The sequence below is a fragment of the Sciurus carolinensis genome, chromosome X (genome assembly GCF_902686445.1).
Source record: "Sciurus carolinensis chromosome X, mSciCar1.2, whole genome shotgun sequence".
Classification (NCBI taxonomy): Eukaryota; Metazoa; Chordata; class Mammalia; order Rodentia; family Sciuridae; genus Sciurus; species Sciurus carolinensis.
Genome location: NC_062232.1, coordinates 82674336 through 82688892, shown reverse-complemented (window position 1 = coordinate 82688892; position 14557 = coordinate 82674336). Strand labels below are relative to the sequence as shown.

At 38.2% G+C, this 14557-nt stretch overlaps 1 protein-coding gene and 1 pseudogene across 3 annotated transcripts in view; one reads left to right on the top strand and one right to left on the bottom strand.

Moving 5' to 3' along the window:
• Positions 1-1793: 1793 nt before the first annotated feature.
• Positions 1794-2116, bottom strand: LOC124971561 (CDGSH iron-sulfur domain-containing protein 1-like; annotated as a pseudogene).
• A 6286-nt stretch (positions 2117-8402) lies between these two features.
• The window catches only part of Sytl4 (synaptotagmin like 4), a 60665-nt gene continuing 54510 nt past the window's right edge, over positions 8403-14557 (top strand). For 2 of the 3 annotated variants that reach the window (XM_047535662.1, XM_047535659.1), the window contains exon 1: positions 8403-8517. The gene's annotated coding sequence lies outside the window, so the exon portion shown is untranslated. The remainder of the gene's footprint in view (positions 8518-14557) is intronic. The other variant, XM_047535660.1, reaches the window with a different exon arrangement.

Sequence of the window (14557 nt, the reverse complement as noted above, 5' to 3'; positions counted from 1 at the left end):
ACTAGTGAGACACTGTCTCAACAAAAAAATGGACTGGCAATGTAGCTCAGTAGTAATGCACCCTTAGGTTTAATCCCCAGTAACAAAAATAAATAAATAAATAAATAAATAGTGTATAGAGAAGTTGGAACCCTCATCTGTTATTACTGAGAATAGAAAATGGGGTAATCACTTTGGAAATCAGTATGATGATTCTTCAGAAAGTTAAACATAAATTTACCATGCAATTCTATTACTGGGTACATTCACAAGTGTTTTGAAAACAAGTGTTCATAAAAACTTCATACATGAATGATTATGGGAATATTATTTGCAATAGCCATTTTCTTTTTAATATTTTTATTAGGACATTATTATACTACTATTGGGGTTCATTTTGACATAATCATGCATGCATAGAATATAATTTGCTCCACTTCAGTTCCAAGTACTTCCTCTTTTCCTTCTTTCATCCCTCCCCCTATTCCTCTTCCTCTATTCTACTGGTCTTTCTTCTATCCATTTATAGATTTTTTTAAAAAAATTGATGCTTTATAGATACACCTAACAGTGAAAATCACAATGATATATTCATTTATGTTCATAGCATAAGTTGGTTAATTTCATTCTACCATTCCTCCCTTTTCCTGTCCCTCCTCCCTCCCCTTCAATCCCCTTCCTCTACTTCACTGATCTCTCTTCTGTTTTCATGGTGTATCCCTTCAGTTCCCTCCCTTATTTCACTCTAGCTTCCACATACAACAGAAAACATTCAACCATTGACTTTCTGAGTCTGGCTTCTTTTACTTAGCATGATATTCTGTTCCATCCATTTACCAGCAAATGCCATAATTTCATTCTTCTTTATGAATGAGCAAAACTCCACTGTGCATATATAGCATTTTCTTTATCCATTCATCTGTTGATGGGCATCTGGGTTGGTTCAATAACTTGAATATTATAAATTGTGCTGCTATAAACATTAATATGCCTGTATTACTAAAATATGCTGATTTTAGTTCTTTTGGATAAATATGGAAGAGTGTGATACCTGGGTCATATGGTAATTCTTTCCCTAGTCTTTTGAGGAATCTCTATAGTGCTGTCCAATGTGATGTACTAATTTGCAGTCCCACCAGCAATGTATAAGCATACCTTCCCCCCACCCACACATTCTCACCATCATTTATTATTGTATGTATTCTTTTTTTTGAAGTTGCTGCCCTTTTATTACTGACCTGACCAACTTATAATTAAGTAGAGTGGCATCATAGTTCATTTTGATTGAAAACTTTGAAAACACAGAAGCTATATTTTTTTAGAGTTATTACCACTGTCAAGAAGAAAATCAAGGTTATAACAGGTTTTTCTTAGATTATACTAAGAAATTAATGTAGCTTAATCACACCCTGTTTACTTTTTAGGTTAACTAAGCAATATAAAAAGGTGATAAAATTTCTTTGAAACTCACAAGTACAATCTGCAGATACATGATTTTGAGAATAACTTAATACATTAACCTGAAGATACAACTATAGTCTAATACCATTATTTCAAATTTAAAGAAATGAATCCTTACAAGACCAAAATAACCCACAGCCATAGGTTGGTTTTCCTTTTTCCTTTTTTTTTGTTTAAATAAATGTGCACCATGATGTTTCAACAAGTAAGGCAAATGCCATGAATGTGAAAGCTGAAGATTGCAATATACCACATCTAGAACCCAGGGGAGGTGAATTAGACAGAAGTGGTAGTCAATATAATTAAACAATCAGGTAACATCATGACAAGTTGATCTGCAGCATCAAAACTGTTCATTTAATTCCTTTTTCCTTGACAATCAGAAGCCCCACATTGTCTCCAGTCTCTTCGTTATGTTTTGTGTGAGAACCATCACAGAATGGGAACTTTTTGGACCTCCAGCAATGGCAGAAGACAGCTTTATCTCTCAGATTCTCTTATCAAAAGCGCGTACTATCTTGGGGTTGTCTTTCTGGATGTGAAGGTTCACCATTGCTTTATTGCAATGATCTTTAGCACAGAATCTTCTGTAAGGTAGGTAACCAACCTCAGCTGTCGCAGCAGCAATGGTAACTGCTGTAATCTATTCAACACTGGAATGGGTAGTCAGACCCATGGCACCATCACTTGCAAGGCATATGGAGCAAGCCATCCACCACAAATGGGCTAGCAAAGACCCCGGGAGTCAAAGCACATTAGTCAAAGCACAAAAAGTGTCCTAAGGGTACCAACTGGGGTTGCTACAGCCTATTGTATGTATTCTTTTTTTTTTTTAACCAACTGAGCTATCTCCCCAGCCCCTATTGTATGTATTCTTGATGATTGCCATTCTAACTGCAATGAGATGAAATCTCAATGTAGTTTTGATTTGCATTTCCCTGTTTGCTAGGGATATTGATTGTTTTTCATATATTTGTTTGTACTTCTTTTGTTGAGATGTGTTTGTTTAGTTCTTTTGCCCATTTATTGATTGGGTTATTTGTGTTTTTTCATGTTAAGTTTTTAAAGTTCTCTCTATAGGTTCTGGATATATACTGGCAAAGATCCTCTCTCATTATATAGTCTCTCTTTTCATGATTTTAATTGTTTACTTTGGTGTGCAGAAGCTTTTAAATTTAGTGCTGTCCCACTTATTGATTCTTGGTTTTATTTCTCGAGCTTTTAGGGGTCTTGTTAAGGAAGTCGGTGCCTGCACCAATGTGTTGGAATATTGCTACTGATTTCTTCTAATAGTTGCAAAGTTTCTGATCTAATTTCTAACTTTTTGATATACTTTGAGTTGACTTTTGTACAGGGTGAAAGACTGGGATCTAGTTTCATTCTTCTACAGATGGATATCTAGTTTTCCCAGCACCATTTGTCAAAAAGGCTATCTTTTCTCCAGCGTGTTTTTGGCATCTTTGTCTAGTATCAGATGATCATATCTATATGGGTTTGTCTTTGTGCCTTCCGTTTCATTGTTCTTCATGTCTGTTTTAATGTCAGTACCCTGCTGTTTTTGTTTCTATAGCTCTGTAGTATCATTCGAGGTCAATCACTGTGATGTCTACAGCATCATTTTTCTGGCTCAGGATTGCTTTGGCTTGTAATAGCCAAGATTTAGGAACAACCTAAATGTCTACCAATTTATGATTATATAAACAAAATGTGGTATATCCTATATTGGAATAATATTTAGCCATAAAAAGGTTGAAAACTGATTTGAGTGATGTAACAAAAAAGGGCAGAATAGGGAAATTCAGGGCTTTATGAAAGACTATAATTAGCTACTGGATAAATCCCAAGTTATTATTATTATTATTATTTTGGTAACAGGGATTGAACCCAGAGGCATTTAACTACTGAGCTACATCCCAGCCCTATTTATTTTTTTATTTTGAGACAGGGTCTCACTAAGTTACTGAGGCTGGCTTTGAACTTGTAATCCTCCTGATTCAGTCTCCTGAACCACTGGTACTACAGGTATCCACCACCATGCTTGGCCCAAATTCTTAACATGACTCACAACATCTCTGAAATTCTAGCCTCTGCCCATCTGTAATGAGTTAAGTAGTGTGTCTCCAAATTCATTCATTCAAGTCCTAATCCATAGTACCTCAAAATATGTCCTGGGCTGGGGTCGTAGCTCAGTGGTAGAGCGCTTGCCTAGTATATGTGAGGCACTGGGTTCGATTTTCAACACCACATATAAATAAATAAATAAATAAATGTTCATTTACAACTAAATTTTTTTTTAAAAATGTCCTAATTTGGAAACAAAGTCATTGCAAATATAATTAAGAAAAGCTCATTATTTCCAATATTATTTACCCTTTATAAAAATGTGAAACTTGTACATAGAAACATACATACAAGGAGAACACAATATAAAAGTGAAGGCAGAGATCAGGTTGATGTTTCTACAATCTAAAAAAATACCAGAGATTGCCAGAAAACCACCAGAAACTAATAGAGAGGCATGGAACACATTTTTCCTCACATCCTTCAGGAGGAACTAACCCTACAGACATCTTGATCTCAGACTTCTAGCTTCCAGAGTTGTGAGAAAAAGTTTTTGTTGTCAAATCACTCAGTTTATGGTACTTTGTTATGACAGGCCTAAAAATCTAATATACAATTTTTAGCTTCATTTATTATCATTTTCCCCTTATATTCTAGCAATACCACCTTCTTTGTATTTCCTTTGCACATATCCAGTGTTTAGCCTTTTTGCTTTGACTTTTGCTATTTTTCTGCCTGGAATGCCTTTCTATCTTTTTGGTCTAACTAATTCCTATTCATTCTTTAAGATTCAGAGAAGCTATTACTTCTTCTAGGGACTCTTCACTGACTACTTTCCCACCAGGTTGGTGCAAATGGTTTTCCTAGGCATTCCCACATAACCTAGGTACCTCCTCAGCTTCCCATTTTCTGTATTCTGTTATAATTTTATGTTTATAATTTGCCTGCCTTTCCCCACACCAATAAATAAACTGAACTTCCTGAGGAAAGGATCGTCCAAATCCCAGTGCCTAGCACAGTATACTTTGCACATAGTGATTGATACATATCTCTGAATGAATGGACTGTTTTCAGCATTTGTTCTTCTTCTATTTTCTCTTAGCACCTACTAAAGTGCTTTGCATATGGAGCATATCAGTATATGTTGATATTCTCAACTGGGGACATTTGGCAGTATGTGGAGATATTTTTGGTGGTCACAAATGGAACAATGCTATTAGCATTTAATGAATGGATGTAAGAGATTCTGCTCAATATCCTACAATGCACAGGATGGCTCACTATACCCTACAACAAAGAAGTTTCCTGTCCAAAATGTTAAAAGTGTACAAGTTGATAATTCCTCATCTTGACTGACCTAATTTTTATACCCTGTATTCACTGACTCCCTATAGACAACTAGTGCACTAAATTTACTTTGTCAGGAAGACTGTTTTTTTCTTTTTTTTTTTCTTTCTTCTCTCTCACTCTATTTACAAAAGTAAACTATTACTCAATATGAGATGAAGAGGGAGTGTCCTGGAAACCAGAATTAAAACTTTGGCAATTAAAAAGTACTTGTGACACACTGGGTTTGATCCTCAGCACCACATGAAAATAAATAAAATAAAGGTATAAAAAAGAAACTTAAAAAAAGTATCTGATAAATAGGAGACTATAAATTGCAATATATTTGTGCCCTGGAATGCTCCATAGCAATGAAAATGAATGAACTATGCTACATCTATCAACAAGCAAAAACCACATAAGCATAAAATTGAGAAAGCAAATTGCAGAAGGAACATACAGAGTAATACTATTTATGTAAAGTATTAAATATTGTTTAGAGATAGATACATATGTAGTAAATGTATGTAGATACACAGAAATGATCAAGAGTAAATCTGAGATAGTGAAATACTTACAATGGAGAAGAACGTAAGGGAATTTAATTGTATTAGTAATACTTTATTTCTTTAGCTTAGTAGTGGGCATATCTTTGGTATATTATTCCCCATATGTTTATGTATTTTTGAAACTTCTAAGAGTTTTTTTTTAAAAAAAGAAATTGCTAAATATTGAGTATTCTGTCTCTGGGAGCTGAAGAAAATCTCCATATTTTCAAGTTTGCAGTAGCCGGAACACTCTCAACGTGGCAAAATCGAACAACTCATTGAATCCAATCATTCACTACAGACAGGAGATTACATACTGTATGTAGGATCATAATCCATAAGTTCCTGTTTACATTTTTGCACAGGATAGTGCCTGGACTTGTTTGCTTTGGACCTCTCACAATATTTAATATGAAAATTTGAGCACAGAATTCTTGTGGCAGACAAGTAGGATCAAATAAAAACAGACAGTGGTTTGCAAAGCACAGAATATGTGCTAACTTTTCTAACTTTGTTTTGGTTTATTGTTGGTGTTTGACACACTCTGTATATTTGCAAGTGGGTCAGTGAAATCCACTTAGGGGAGTCAGATTCTCACATCCTCTTCAGTGAAGTGGACCTTGGAGAGTGAGAAACTGCACACATAGAAAGAAGTAAAAACAAAATCTTGCTGAGGAATAAGGGGGTTGGGCTAAATGTTTTCTGATGTTACTTCTAGCTGAAGATGTTTCCAGCTCCTGTCAAGCACCACTTGCAAAGGAGTTGCCACAGTTCATGTTTGGGGAGTGGACCACATATAAAGACCAAGGCTGAGCAGAACACCCCACTCAAGGGCTGAGTTGGCAAAGTTACAAAACAAAAGGATTTCCTTTTTTTTTCACACTTTGGGGTGGGGGCAAGGTACCGAGAGGCTAAGGTATGAAAGAAAACAGTTTACCAGGCTTCAGAGCTTGGGACTGGATTTTTATTGTTTAGTCTGCAAGAATTAAAATGATTTTTGCCTTTTAAAGATTTTTCAAAAAAGACTTTTAAATTATCAAAGCCATAATGCTCATTATAAGAAAATTGAAAAACACAGAAAATTAGGAGGAAAACAAAAAATTCACTTAGTTTTATCACTTACAGATATTCACTGTTAGTATTTTGCATATTTCCTTCTAATCTTTTTTCCATGTATATCCCATTTCCTTTAATTGTTGGGATCATATTTTATATTAAATGTTGTATCCTACTTTCAACTAATATTATAACATAAACGTCTCCCTGGCATAATAAATTACATGGAAATATCAGTCTGTCTATATAATGTTCCATTTTATGACTATTCTATAATTTACTCAACCATTGAATCATGGTTTTTTCCCCTAGTGTTTTATTATTCCATGTAATATTAGGATTAATGTAGTTGAGCAAAAATTTGTGTGCATCTCTTTTTCCTGGGGACACATATATTCATTTGTTATATTATTGTTATTGAGGGCCTGCTATGTGCCAGATATTATGCTAGGTGCCAGGTTTGTGCCTTGAGTGGCATGTTGTCTTTTAATGAGATAGGAAACACTGGAGGAATAGCAAATTTAAGTGAATTGATGGTGGATTCAGCCTTGGATGTGTTGAGTGTGAGGTAACTACAGGACATCCCTATGGAGATGTCAAGAAAATAGAAGCTGTCTGGGTATAATTAGAAAATTGCAGTTTGGGTCATATAGATGATAATTAAAGCCATGTGATTGAAGAGTATCATTTAGGGAGAGACTATATTTTTTCTCACCCTGAGAATGTTTGACTTTCAGAGGTCAGATAGCAGGGGAGGAACCTGTAAATGAGACTGAAGAGAGGGCAAAGTAGCAGGAGGAAAAGAAGAAGAGAATGTTGTCATAGATGCTCCAGGAATAGTTTCAAGGAGGATGAAATGCTTAATACTGTTAAATGCAGGGGACAGGTCTAGAAAGACAAGGGCTGATAATGCCCTGTTTATTTATTTATTTATTGAGGGATTTGTTAATACAGAGGTCTTTGGTTGGATATCTGGTTAAGTGCAGTTTCAGTGGGGGAAGAAGTCAGACTGTTGAGGGCTGAAAAATGAATGAAAAGTAAGGGAATGAAAGTTGCAAACACACATGTAAATATGTTTTCAATAAATTCGCCCATAAAGGGGAACTGGAAGAGGAGCCTCATACATAGGTAGGGATAGAGGCTTGAACAGATTTAATTGGGGATGGGAGAAGAGAGAGACTTGAGTATGTGTAATGACTGATGTGAAGAAAGGAGGGAACAGAGAAGAAGGAGAAGATCTGTAATTATTGGGCAGATATAAACATTTTAAAGTCTATTGATTGATGGTTCTCACGTGCTTTCTAAAAGGGTTTTTAAACCAACATACCCAATTACAAACATACAAAATACAACATGCAGCAATTTTGAGAGAATTTGTTTGGTTGTCACTTTGTCATTATTAAATGTTATTTTAAAAACCCAAGAAATTGTTTGTCAAATAATCTCATTATTCTAATTTGCTCTTCTTTTATTACTAGTGAGTTGAATATTGCAACCAGTTGTGTCCTAGAGTGCGAATATGTGAATGTAGTCTATGTCCTTTGCCCAAAACGTTTCTATTTTAGATGGGCACTTATATTTATCATAAAAAGCTGAAAGTCGAAGAATCAGAATGCCACATATTTTATTTTCCCAGATTGTATAGTTTAGAACCTTTTATTTTCTTAGAAATACAGGACAATTTGACAACTTTGGGCTCAGCAGAACAGAAGAGAGTTAGGTGATATTACTATTTAAGAGTGACCACAGATGGAAAGTAAACGGAGGAGGAAGTACGTCTAGCTTTAGACTCAGTCCCTGAGCTCCTTTTCCTACCCGTGGAAGACATTCCTCCAGTGTCTTAGGGCTTTGGCTCACCTTCAGGCCGAGTGGGTCCCCGGCTAAGGAGCCCGGAGCGTTATGCGGCCCCTTTAAGAGTCCAGCTCCTCCCCGCTCCAGGGAAAGTTGCAGCTTTTTCCGCCTCCTGGGAGGGTGAGTTGGGACAGCCGCCCGGCGCAGGGTTGCGGTCTCCCCGGAGCCGGAGACCCTCCCTAGAATCCGACACTGGGACGACTAGCCCTCTCGTGACACTTACTGCAGGTGACAGGTTAGGTCCGCAGCCAGTGGCCGCCCCCTCGCCCTCCGTCCACGACTCTTTCTGGGCCCCCAGCCCCTTTTCGCTGCTAAAGCTCCCCCACCCCCATATCAGGGACCTAAGTCCTTCTCTAGCCCCCTTCGGTCTTTCCTCCTCCTTAGCTGACCGTCTGTACCCTCCGTCCTATAGGTCTCTTTGGACCGCACCCCCAACGCTTTGAGTCCCGTCTGCTTGGGGCGGTCCCTCCCTGCCACTTTTTTTTTTTTCTCTTGAACTTCTTCAGTCCGGTTCCTTCGCCCACGCGGAGCCAACGCGGACCTTATCGCTCTGGGTGCTGCCTCATCCCTGTCATCCCTGGCGCGGTGTCCTCGGTCTTTTCCCGCCAGCCGGGGCCCCTCCAGAGATTTGGCTCTGGGGGCGGGGGTGGGGCCGAGTTCCTAGCGGGATCTATGCTTGGAGACGTGCAGTCACCTTTTCTTTGGTTTCTCTCGCAGCGCTCCCGAGTCGCACTGGGTCTGTGCCCTGCCCTGTCTGTACTCAGACCTCGAGGCGTTGGTTTCCCTGGCCTCGACTGGTCAGCCACAGATAAAAGCTGGAGGCCGGTTGGTTCTGCCTCAGTGAGCCCTCTGCGCTTGGGGATGGGGTCCCGCTCTGCTCTCTGGAGCTGAACTGCTTTATCTTGCAGCTCGTCAAGCAGGCTGTGGTGATTTGCTCCTGGGAGAGCACCTCCAGAGCCTACACTAGGGACATAGAACAATTCTATCACCTGTGATGGTTTGTAAAGAGGTAGAAAGTATTTCTCCTGCCCTTAACGTTGAATAAGATAGGGTTTTAGTGGGGAAATTCAGTTAGAATTTTGGTGGCTTGAAAAAATGATCGGCTCCTTACTAACCATTTCTTCCCCTAGTACTCTGCTTCTTTAGTACCAGATGATTTAGCGTTCCTGATATTGCTTCTGGCCGGTTGACCCTAGACTCTGTACGTCTGTGGCAGAAATTAGTCTTCAGTACTTCCTGGACCTCCTATTTTTAACTGGCTTCTTTTCTGCTCTTTCAGTTCCCCACCCCCACCACTCATAAATCCGCTACTTGTAAGGGAATAATGACCTAAAATGTTTACCCGCGATAACTATGTCTATTGCAGAGTTGTGTCCCTGATAAAAATTTCTGGTTCTTTCTCTCTCTCCCACCCCCTTGCCCACGTGTGTGTGTGTGTGTGTGTGTGTGTGTGTGTGTGTGTGTAAAAGCACCTTCCAGAAATCCTACTAGAAAAAGCCCACCAACTTGACTTTTGAGACTCTTCTCGGGAAGGGGATGAATATTTCTGGTAACACAATTTCAGATGCTTCACTCTAGGTTAAAGCAGGCACATGGCGCTTGGAGGCCTGTTCTAGTGTAATTTATCAATGAGTGTATGTAGCATTCTGGTTGGTATTCTGAGCATTTCCCCTTAAAGGCTGCTACTAATAATGGTTGTTAGAATTCATTATGTTAGGTATGGTAATAAGTTCTTTACATAATTATCTCCTACAATTCTCAAGATAACTCAATGCAGTAGGTTATAGGTATAGCCAGGATATGATGGAGACTCAGAGATTAAGTGCCTTGCCTCAGATCACACTCTGATGGGGAGCAGAGCTTGTGTTCCTTATCCTGTCACACTACCACTACTGTCTTAGATGTTAGGAACGCCAGTAGCTCATGGATGAGGACTAAGTAATTAAAAACTTCCCTTTGAAGCTCAAACATGTTTTGGCCTTTGGTTTCATCATAGGTGCACTGTGGGGGCTTTGGACTACTTACTACTCTAATGTCTTACTCACTTCATTTCCCATGTAAGACTACTTGCTATATTGTCACTATAAGAACACACTCTAGCATACCTGGATGAACGAAACTTGGGTTTTTAACTCTGTGTTAATTGTCCTGAAGTTATAAGAATGTGACCCAGGATTCTAGGGATGCACATCTGACTTAACTTCATTGTCTCCTGATGGCTAGGGGAGAAATGATGGTGTGGCAGGTGATAAGAATTTCCCATCATCCAGGTCATACAGCATGAGGGTGATGGTGTGCTTGTTTTTTTGTGGGATGAATAGAGTACCTTACACCATGATATTCGGGAGGAAGATGTCTTCCCCAACTCCAGCTTTGGGAATTTCAGCAAACTGTTCTCCTGTTTTTTTCTTCCTGAAAAGTTAATTTATCACCCATATCCCCCATCCCTTGTCATTAATTCTTGTTCATCTCAAGATTTAACTCTAAAGTCACTTCCTTAGTGACAAACTTACTGAACCCACACTTCCTTCCCACAAGCAGAATTACTAGTTATTCTGTTTAAAGCAATTTATTTACATCTCAATAAAGCCCTTAACACCACTCTTGGTTGTTTTTCGCCTGGAAGGTCATAACCTCTTTAAGGGCAAGGTCTGGCTGGATGTTGGAACTCTCTTTGTCTTAAGCACAAAAGATTAACTTGTGCTAGGAACTGGGGATACCATGCCTTCAAGGGGGTTGAGGTGTGGTGATGGTGGGACTGAAACACCATCCTGAGGCACTTAAAATCCCCACAGTTAGGAGTTTGTACTGAAGTGTTGCCTTCATAGCAAGGCATTCCTTGACCATTGTATTTAAACTTGCAACCTGTTCCTGAACATTCTTTATACCCCTTTCCTACCTTGTTATTGCTTATTACTTGTTTCCTCCCCCTCTATAACATAAAGTTCAAGTGAATAGTGTTGCTGTCTGTAGTATTCACTGGTGGACCCCAGGACCCAAAACAGTGTGTGGAATATCATTGGTGCATACAGATATTTGTTAAATGAATTAATGAATGACATTCCCATTCTAGGAATTGGCACTCTTTGTATGCTCCTGGGCCTGAAACTAAGTCTGCCCAGTTTGTCATCCTACAGGTATAAGGTTGCCCCAGGCACAGCTCTCTCACAGCTTTCCTTCTACTGAGTTTTCCTTTGAGATTACATTCCTAATAACAACTTTGACCTAGTTGGAAGTGCTTCCTCTTTTTCTTTGAAGTATAGGTCTTTGGATGGAAACTTCTAAAGTTTAAAAGTAAAATTGCAAAGATGCTGTGCTTCTTGGTGGTAGGAATGGGGGCTGCATTGGGAAGAGGGGGTATGGATTGTCAGATGTCCTGAGGCCTTTTGGGCATTTGGCAAGGTCAGGAAGAGGTTCCCTATGCAACAGGGAAGTGAACAGCTCAAAAGAATAAAAGATGCCATAAATTAGGCTTCTGCCCTCAAGTCACCCTTAGCCTTTGAGGTGTGAGGTAGTAACTGAATTATAACCTTTATGGTAAATCAATAGCTGAGTGTGACTTGTGTAGTACTTGAACTAGTTCTATACTAAGTTCTATACTAGGAGGACTATGCAACTCTGGGAAAACCATTGTGTGACATAAAACAACAAAAAAAAGAGTGCTATTTTGTTTAAATGTGTTTTGAAAGGTTCAGGAAAAGGCCAGACTTGGAAGGAATTAAAAACAGACTTAGAAGGAATTGAACTCTGGAAAAGGTGATAAATATGTGATTCTTACCATTTAATATGTACCAATTTCTTTAAAATTCAAGTTTATACAAGAAACTGCTCAGTCTCTTTTAAATTTATCTCCATAAACTTCAAACATTTGGAGTTACCTAGAACTCAGTCAGTGGAGTTTTCTCAATCCTACAGGCTCTCATTTAACCCCAAAACTTTAAATAGTATCTATCAAGACACTTACCACTCCCAAATTTTTGTCTCTGACCTGGCCTTTCTTCTAAGCATCAGCTTCATTCACTAACCTATTTGACATCTTTACTTGTCTGTTTGATAATATCTCAAATATAACATAGCTGAAACAACTCCTCATTGCACTCACATTCTCAACCCCTTCCTTCATCTCCCTTATGTCAGTAAAATGGCACCATCATCCACTTAGTTGCTTAAACCAAGAACATAGGGTCACCCTTCATTCCTTTCTTTTTCTTACACCACTGCCACATTTAATTCATGAGGAAGTCCTGACAATCTGATCTTCAGACTACATGATGTATTCTGCCATGTGTCCCCACCTCCTCTGCCTATGACCCTAGTCCAAACCACAGGACTGCAATGAATATCCTTGCATAATGCAAGGATACACACACACAAGTATTTCTGAGGGTTGACTTCTAGTAGGAGAATTTCTGGGTCAAGAGATGTTGATCAAAGGGTACAGAGTTTCAGTTAGACTGCAGGAATACATTTTAGTAACCTATAGCAATACGTGGTGAACATGTTTAATAATAATGTAGAATATATTTAAAATTGCTAAAAGAATAGATTTTTTTTCTTGGTTTCATTTGTTTGTAATTTCCACAAACCCAGAGTGCTGGGGACTCGAACCTGGGCCTCTAGCATGAGAGGCAGGCACTCTACGAGATGGGCTATATAGCCTGCACTGATTTTTTTTCTTTTTGTGGTTGTGGGGTTGGAACCCAGGGCCTTGTGCATGCTAGGTGAGTGCTCTACCACTGACCTGTAATCCCCAGCCCAAGAATAGATTTTTGACATTCTTACCACAAGAAAAAATAAGTTGGTGAGGTGATAGGTATGTTAATTAGCTAAATTGAATCTTTCTAAGAATGCATACATAGACCTAAATATCACATTGTATCCCATAAATATAGACCTTGAACAGGAATAATTTTTAAGAGATGTGACATTTCCATGGTATCTACATGGTTTCTTGTTCAGGCATTAGAATAGCTTTAGTGTCAGTATATTTAACTGTTGCTAGCAACTTATCAGAAAGTATGGGTTAATTTACTGAGTACCTCTAATCTGCCCACTCATGGCCTACAGTATGCCAGGATCCTACAGTGGGTCTCTCTGTCTATCCATTCATTCATCCATGTACTTGAAGATGTAGTGGAGATGAAGTTAGACAATGACTTTTTTTCCTGGAGCTTATTTCAGCAGAGGAGATATATGTTAAATGTAATTAATTATTAATTGCAGTTTGTGGTAAGTTCTGTGAAGTTCAGTTTTTTAGAAATAAAATTATTATATTGCTTTCTAATGTTTTACTAATTTATATTTGCCAACAAAATATGAGAGTACCTCTTAAGTCTTCTTTTTAAAAAACTGAACATTGTCTTCATAAAATTTTGCTGAATTCATTTGCATAGACCCTGTATGCATCCTCCCATGCACTTTAAGTAATCCCTTGATGACTTATGATACCGAATGCAATGTACTCAGTTGTTATACTATATTGCACTGTTTAGGAAATTATGGCAAGAAAGAGGTCTATACACATTCAGTACAGATGCAGTTTTTCTGAATATCTGAAGTTGGTTGAATCTGTAGACATGGAACCTGCTTATACAGAGAGCTGGGTTTTATTTCTGTTTTGTTAGAACTCTCAGTCTGTGACACTTCCTTATAGCAGCCTGAACAAACTAAGGCAGAGACCAACAAGTTTTGACAACTCAGTGTGATTCTGGATCAGGGGTGGGAGAGAAACTAGCCATAAAGGACATTATGGGGAAAATTTTGCTGAATTGATAAGCAAACAAAAAAGCTTTATTGCCTGTAAGAATAAAACATTTTCTTTTTGACATCTATTGGCTACTTGATTTTCTCATTTAAGAATTATCTCTTCATGATCTCTATTGGATATTTATCTCTCCTTGTGTTTAGTAGATTTCTTTCCTGTTTAAAACCCTTATTAATCACCCTTCTTTTCCTCCTCTCTCACCTCTGGAAATCCCAAAGTCGTTCCCCCAAGTCTTCGTGACCATTCATTTTTGATCTCCTTTGAACTTCTTTCTTACCTAGTTTGGTATGTTGACAGATCTGAGTATTTTGTTTTATTACTTGACCCAGTAAAAGATAACATATAATCAGCTGTTGTCCTCTGCTAATTCATTTCTCAGAAGCAACAATGTTAAATTTGTATTGATTTCCAGAAATATTTCCATGCCTAGATAAAATATTTCTATCCATTCATCCAACCCCACTGTCTACACTTAAAGGTAGAAAAAGAAATACAAGTGGAATCATAGTAT